Below are 7,345 nucleotides of genomic sequence, written 5' to 3' on the forward strand. Positions count from 1 at the left end.
CAGCGTCCCTGATTGGATAATGCTTAAGGCCCCGCCCACTCAGCCCCTGAGTGACAGAAGATGTGATCAGTTGCTGGGCTGAGGGACGAAAACTGCAGCCTTTTCAGGCAGGGCTTCCTCCCTGAGCTGAGCTAGGCCCACCCTAGAGTATGGGAAAATTCTTTTTATTTTTATTTATTTATTTATTTATTTTTTTGAGACGGAGTCTCGCTCTATCGCCCAGGCTGAAGTGCAGTGGAGCAATCTCGGCTCACTGCAAGCTCCGCCTCCCGGGTTCACGCCATTCTCCTGCCTCAGCCTCCTGAGCAGCTGGGACTACAGGCGCCCGCCACCGCACCCGGCTAGTTTTTTTATTTTTAGTAGAAACGGGGTTTCACCGTGTTAGCCAGGATGGTCTCGATCTCCTGACCTCGTGATCCGCCCGTCTCGGCCTCCCAAAGTGCTGGGATTACAGGCGTGAGCCACCGCGCCTGGCCCGAGTATGGGAAAATTCTGTATCTTTTTTACTCTCTTTTTCAATGTGTTCAAAAGGTGAACAGAAGTATTTTCCTGTCATATTAATAATACACAAAATTTTGGTTCAAGAGAAAATCAACTTTGATAATAATGTATTACCAATACTAAAGCTAATTTTAATAAAACCTTATACATAAATTTGTCACTTTTGACAGCTCGAGATTTACACATATATTTCATAATCTCTTGTAATTTTGTAACTCTTCATATTTTATTTTTATCTACATTCTTTTTATTTTTTTCAATTTGAAACAACCTTTAAGTAATTTCAAATTGTTACAGGCAATAGAAATCATTTAGAACCAGGCGCGGTGGCTCACACCTGTAATTCCAGGACTTTGGGAGTCCAAGGTGGGTGGATAACTTGAGGTCAGGAGTTCAAGACCAGCCTGGCCAACATGGTGAAACCCCATTTCTACTAAAAATACAAAAAATTAGCTGAGTGCACTGGTGTGCACACCTGTAGTCCCAGCTACTCTGGAGGCTGAGGCAGGAGAATCTCTTGAACCCAGGAGGCGGAGATTGTGTAACAGCCTAAGGAATTTACCTTGCCTATTGTCTAGACAGAGCCCGTTCATCAAGATAGAAGAATTTGGCCGGGCGCGGTGGCTCACACCTGTAATCCCAGAACTTTGGGAGGCCGAGGCGGGAGGATCACCAGGTCAGGAGATTGAGACCATCCTGGCTAACATGGTGAAACCCCGTCTCTACTAAAAAAAATACCAAAAAAAAATTAGCCGGGCATGGCAGCAGGCGCCTGTAGTCCCAGCTAGGGGGGAGGCTGAGGCAGGAGAATGGTGTGAACCCGGGAGGCGGAGCTTGCAGTGAGGTGAGATCGAGCCACTGCACTCCAGCCTGGGCGACAGAGCGAGACTCCGTCTCAAAAAAGGGGGGGGGATATTTGTGGAGGAAAAGTTAAATATTAATTTTGAACTCAATTGAACATGGACACAAACAATGAATGGTCACCAAGTCTCAGAACAGGTTGTGTGACCCCCTTGAGGCATTCATCCAGTGTTGTTTCAGAGAAATCTCTGTTTCAATCTATTCCTATATGTTAGTTATTGAAGAACAAGTTAACATTTTTGTATTCCTTGAGCCCATTGGCAAAGGGCCCTCGTGACTGGGCCTCATGCCAAACATTTCAGCTCCATCAGGTCATTTATGTTCCCCTCCAAACTGGTTATTCTAGTTAGCAGTTCTTCTAACCTTTTATCAAGGTTCTTAACTTCTTCAGATTGGGTTGGAACATGTGTCTTTAGCTCAGCAGAGTTTGTTATTAACCATCTTCCGAAGCCTACCTCTGTCAATTCATGCATCTCATCCTCTGTCCAGTTCTGCACCTTTCTGAAGAGATATTTTGATCATTTGGAAGAGAAGAGGCACTGTGGCCTTTCAACGGTTTTTTGTTGATTCTTTCTCATCTTCGTGAATTTGTCTAGTTTCGATCTTTGAGGATGCTTGACCCTTAGATTTTTTTTTTTTTTTTTTTTTGACAGTCTCTCTGTCGCTCAGGCTGGAGTGCAGTGGCATGATCATGGCTCGCTGCAAATTCTGCCTCCCAGGTTCAAATGATTCTCATGTCTCAGACTACCTAGTAGCTGGAACTACCGTCATGCACCACCACGCCTGGCTAATTTTGTATTTTTTAGTAGAGACGAGGTTTCACCATTTTGGCCAGGCTAGTCTCAAACTCCTGACCTCAAGTGCTCTGCTCCCCTTGGCCTCCCAAAGTATTGGGTTACATGTGTGAGCCACCAGGTGCGGCCTTGGATAAGATTTTTGTGGGTACATTTTTTTCTTGTTGATGCTGTTGTTGCTTTTTGTTTGTTTTTCTTTCAATGGTCAGGTCCCTCTTCTGTAGGGCTGCTGCAGTTTGCTAGCGGTTCACTTCAGACCCTATTCGTCTGGTTCAGTCCTGTGCCTGGAGCTGTCACTCAAGGAGGTTGGAGAACAGCAAAGAGGAGCGCTCGCTCCTTCCTCTGGAATCTCTGACCTCAAGAGGCACCAAACTGATGCCGGTAGAATAGCTCCTGTATAGGGTGTCTGATGACCCCTGTTGAGGGGTCTCATCCAGTTGGGTGGCATAGGGAGCAGAACCCACTTACTGAAGCACTTTGACTGTCCTTTGATGGAGGGGGGATGTTTTGCTGGGGGGAAATCCACTCAACTGAGCTGCTCGATTTCCTCAGAACTAGCAGGAAGATAGGCTAAGTCTGCTGGTCAACAGAGACTAGAGCCACCCCTCTCCATGGGGCTCTTCTCTGATCTTTGTTATTTCTTTTCTTCTGCTGGGTTTGGGTTTGGCTTGTTCTTGTTTCTCTAGTTCTTTGAGGTATTATCTTAGATTGTTTACTTATGGTCTTTCAAACTTTTTGATATAGGCACTTGATGCTGTGAACTTTCCTTTTAGCACCACTATTGCTATATCCCAGACATTTTGATAGATTGTGTCATTATTATCGTTCAACTCAAAGAATTTTTAAATTTCCATCTTGATTTAATACAACAACCATTCAGAAACAGGTTGATCCCAAATTTTATTTTTATTAAATTTCCATGTATTTATTTAATTTCCATATATTTGCATGGCTTTCATGGTTCATTTGGAGTTAACTTTCACTTTTATTCCACTGTAGACTGAGAGAGCAGTTGATATAAATTTGATTGTCTTAAATTTATTGAGACTAGTTTTATGGCCTATCATATGTCTATCTTGGAGAATGTTCCATGTGCTGATGAATAAAATGTATATTCTGCAGTTGTTGGGTAGAATGTTCTGTAAATATTTGTCAAGTCCATTTGTTCTAGGGTATAATTTAAGTCCATTTTGTTGTTGTTGTTGTTGACTTTCTGTCTTGATGACTTGTCTAGTGCTGTCAGCAGAGTATTGAAGTTCCCCATTGTGTTGCCATTTATCTCAGTTCTTAGGTCTCGTAGTAATTGTTTAATAAATTGGGAGTTCCAGTGTTAGGTGCATATATATTTAGAATTGTGATATTTTCCTGTTGGGCTAGTCCTCTTCTCATTATAGAATGTCCCTCTTTGTCTTTTTTTTTTTTTTTTTAACTGTTTTTGCTTTAATGTCTATTTTGTCTGATGTAACAATGGCTACTACTGCTTGCTTTTGGGGTACATTTGCATGTACTATTTTTTCCCAACCCTTTACCTTAACTTTATGTGAGTTTTTATGTGTTGGGTGAGTCTCTTAAAGACAGCAGATATTTGGTTGCTAAACTCTTATCTATTCTTACCATTCTGTATCTTTTAAGTGGAGCATTTAGGCCACTAATCACTATCAATTATACCACCATACATTATAATGCCTGTCATTGCAAGGCTTGAACACGTTGTAATCCAGACACGTTGTAATTTGGACAGTTGCTTTCTTCAGCAACAGGCTGATGGCTTTGAGCCTGATCAGTCAAGACATAGGCCTGGCATTGGGCCAGGGCCTGTCTGAAAATCAGATTAGCATTTTCCTTTTCCAGCTCACATTTCTCTTATAGCAACTATCCCCTATCTTGATACATTAACTCATAAGCAGTAAGCAAACACCATTCACTCTGGGAGATCCCTTCAGCATCCCCTTTGCCTACTGGAATCTTCTGCAGCACTTCACGCATAGTCAATGGTTTAAATTGCACTAATTTAGATTCTCAATTCTCACAAAGGCCAGATTCCCTGGACCATTCAATCGCCAAAGAGGAGAACTGGGGGTATTGGAGGTAGAGAAAATGAGGGTCCTGACCAACTCAGTCAAGAAAACTGACAAACTGCATCTGCTGCCAGAAGGGGTGCTGAGGGCAGTGACGCCCCAGGCGCAGTGTTCCTTGTGGTTATGTATAGGAACATCTGAAGCCTGTTGCATGAAGAAAGCAATTATATGTACCTGTGATAAATCAAGCAGCTGACCAACCATTACCTCTCCCTCCCTATTGATTCTACCTGATAAATACTAAGGCCTGTGGAAACTCAGGGCTGCCTTCTGCTCACTACAAGCGAGGAGCCCCCGGCCCCTTCTTTTTTTTTTTTTCCTGAGACCGAATCTCGCTCTATCACCCAGGCTGGAGTGCAGTGGTGTGATCTCAGTTCACTGCAAGCTCCGCCTCCCGCGTTCATGCCATTCTCCTGCCTCAGCCTCCTGAGTAGCTGGAACTACAGGCGTCCATCAGCATCCTGGCTAAATTTTTTTTTGTATTTTTATTAGCGACGGGGTTTCACCGTGTTAGCCAGGATGGTCTCAATCTCCTGACCTCATGATCCGCCCGCCTCGGCCTCCCAAAGTGCTGGGATTACAGGTGTGAGCCACCGCGCCCCGCCTAACCCCTTCTTTTAAAACAAATCTTTTGTCTTTGTCTTCATTTCTGTGTTTGTCCCCCTTTATTCAATCCTGTAGAAACTGACAGCGACAATGGGGAGTTCCCATCCATGGGTATGGGAATTCTTCGAGTTTCCAGCCCTGTCCTTGCTGCCAAAAAGCAGCACAGTTTGGTTTTCAAATCCTGTTTGTGACGCCAAAAATATTCTGTGTGGGAAATGTTCAAGGGGAGAAGAAAAGACACACACACAATACCTTTAAGGGTAAATAAGCTTTATGCCTCGTAAATGAAAATGCAGATATAATTAGCAAATAATATAATAAGCAAATCAATGTAATAACTGGATTGATATAATAAGCATGTTGATATAATAAGCAAATTGCAATGGGAAGAGGAGAAAGGAAAAGAGATACATATACTGGTGTATATGTATATGGAATCTCTGACCTCAAGAGACACCAAACTGATGCCAGTAGAGTTGCTCCTGTATAGGGTGTCCTACGACCCCTGTTGAGGGGTCTCATCCAATTGGGTGGCACAGGGAGCAGAACCCACTTACCTGGACCATTCAATCACCAAAGAGGAGAATTGGGGGTATTGGAGGCAGAGAATTTTAAAATTCTCTCAGCAGACTATGGAGGATTCACCATGTTAGCCAGGATGGTCTCGATCTCCTGACCTCGTGATCCTCCCGCCTCGGCCTCCCGAAGTGCTGGGTGTACAGGCATGAGCCACCACACCCGGCAGTTTCTTAATTTGTACAATCAAGGTGGAAATTTCCTGGTTATGCAATCAGAGCTTAATTGGCAGTTTATAATTGTTTAAGTGTGCAATTTATTTCCCCAAATGTAGTAATTTATTAACAAATCCACTTGAGTTTACATTTTTTTTACAAGTAGGAATCCGAAGACTAGAGCCTTCTCAGTCTAATTGCCTGCCGCTTAATTATTTTCACAACCCACAAGGGACTGATTTTCCCTGGCATTTTTCACATTTGTCCCCAGCAGGGCCTCAAGTGTACCCCATGTTCCTCAATCATTTTTTAAAGCATTGCACAGCACTCTTGAAGAGATATGTTTTCTGTTTTTAAATATTTCCCGTGAGAAGAAAGCAAAGAATAATCCCCTGACACTGTATTGTAAAAAATATCTGTGCCTCTTTTTCTTTTATTTTTCCAGAGAACTTACCAGAATGTTTTTAGGTTAAGATTACCCTCTGGAAACATTATCGGGTGATGTGTCCTCTGCCAACCTTCAGTTTTATTCTGGGCCTGGGTTTTAGTACTTTCTGGGGATAAACCAAGATACCCACCATGGCTATGTCTGCTAGAGTGGCTAGTGAACATTAGCTCTTGGGTCATTTTCTCCCATAGGAGCACCTGAAGTATAGAGTGTAGCCTCTCAAGGAAGCAGGTGGCAGCCTTGGGGCAGAAAGGCATCTCCTGGTGTACTTTTTTTTTTTTTTTGAAAAGCTAGCCCTTGAGACATGAAGATTGTCTTCACCCAACCTAACTTCCATTTCTTGGAGACACACTGCTGGTCAGCCAATCAGATGCTAGAATTAAGGGGAAAACATAATTTCTGCCCCCTGGATGCTCTTAGAGTGGGTGAAAGAAAAATAGTAAAAAGCTTGTGAAAAACACTTCAAAAGACAAAAGAAAATGACTCCAGTGAGATGGCGTAAAAACTTACAAAGTAAAATGCACTTGGGGCACTCACTGGGGCATAGAGCAGTGTCTCCTGGGAGAGTGGGTATTGAGCTTGTGAACAGGATGGGGTGGGTGATTGGATCCCTACCTTGAAAAGATTTGTTCACTTATTTTGACCTCAGGTGTTTTTGTTGTTGTTGTTGTTGTTGATTCTGCTTTCTTTTTCTTTCTTTTTTTTTTTTTTTTGAAACGATCTCTCTCTGTTGCACAGGCTGGAATGCAGTGGCTTGATCTCGACACACTGCAACCTCTGCTTCCTGGGTTCAAGTGATTCTCATGCCTCAGCCTCCCGAGTAGCTAGGACTACAAGTGTGCACCACTGTATTTGGCTAGTTTTTGTATTTTTGTAGAGATGGACCAGGCTGGTCCCAAACTTTTAGTCTTTTTTTTTTTTTTTTTTTTGAGGTAGAGTTTTGCTCTTGTTACCCAGACTGGAGTGCAATAGAGTGATCTCGGCTCACTACAACCTCTGCCTCCCAGGTTCAAGCGATTCTCCTGCTTCAGCCTTGGGCATGTGCCACCACGCCCACCTAATTTTTGTATTTTCAGTAGAGATGGGGTTTCTCCATGTTGGTCAGGCTGATGTCGAACTCTCGAACTCAGGTGATCCGCCCACCTAGGCCTCCCAAAGTGTTGGGATTGCAGGCGTGAGCCACCACGCCCCGCTCAAACTTTTAATCTTAATTGATCTGCCTGCCTTGCCTTCCCAAAGTGCTGGCATTAAAGTGAGCCATGGCACCCACCTGCATCACTTTTATTAACTGTAATCTGCATTGTATTAGTAGGGCTTGAAAGGTAA

The sequence above is a fragment of the Chlorocebus sabaeus genome, chromosome 6, assembly GCF_047675955.1.
Source record: "Chlorocebus sabaeus isolate Y175 chromosome 6, mChlSab1.0.hap1, whole genome shotgun sequence".
Lineage (NCBI taxonomy): Eukaryota > Metazoa > Chordata > Mammalia > Primates > Cercopithecidae > Chlorocebus > Chlorocebus sabaeus.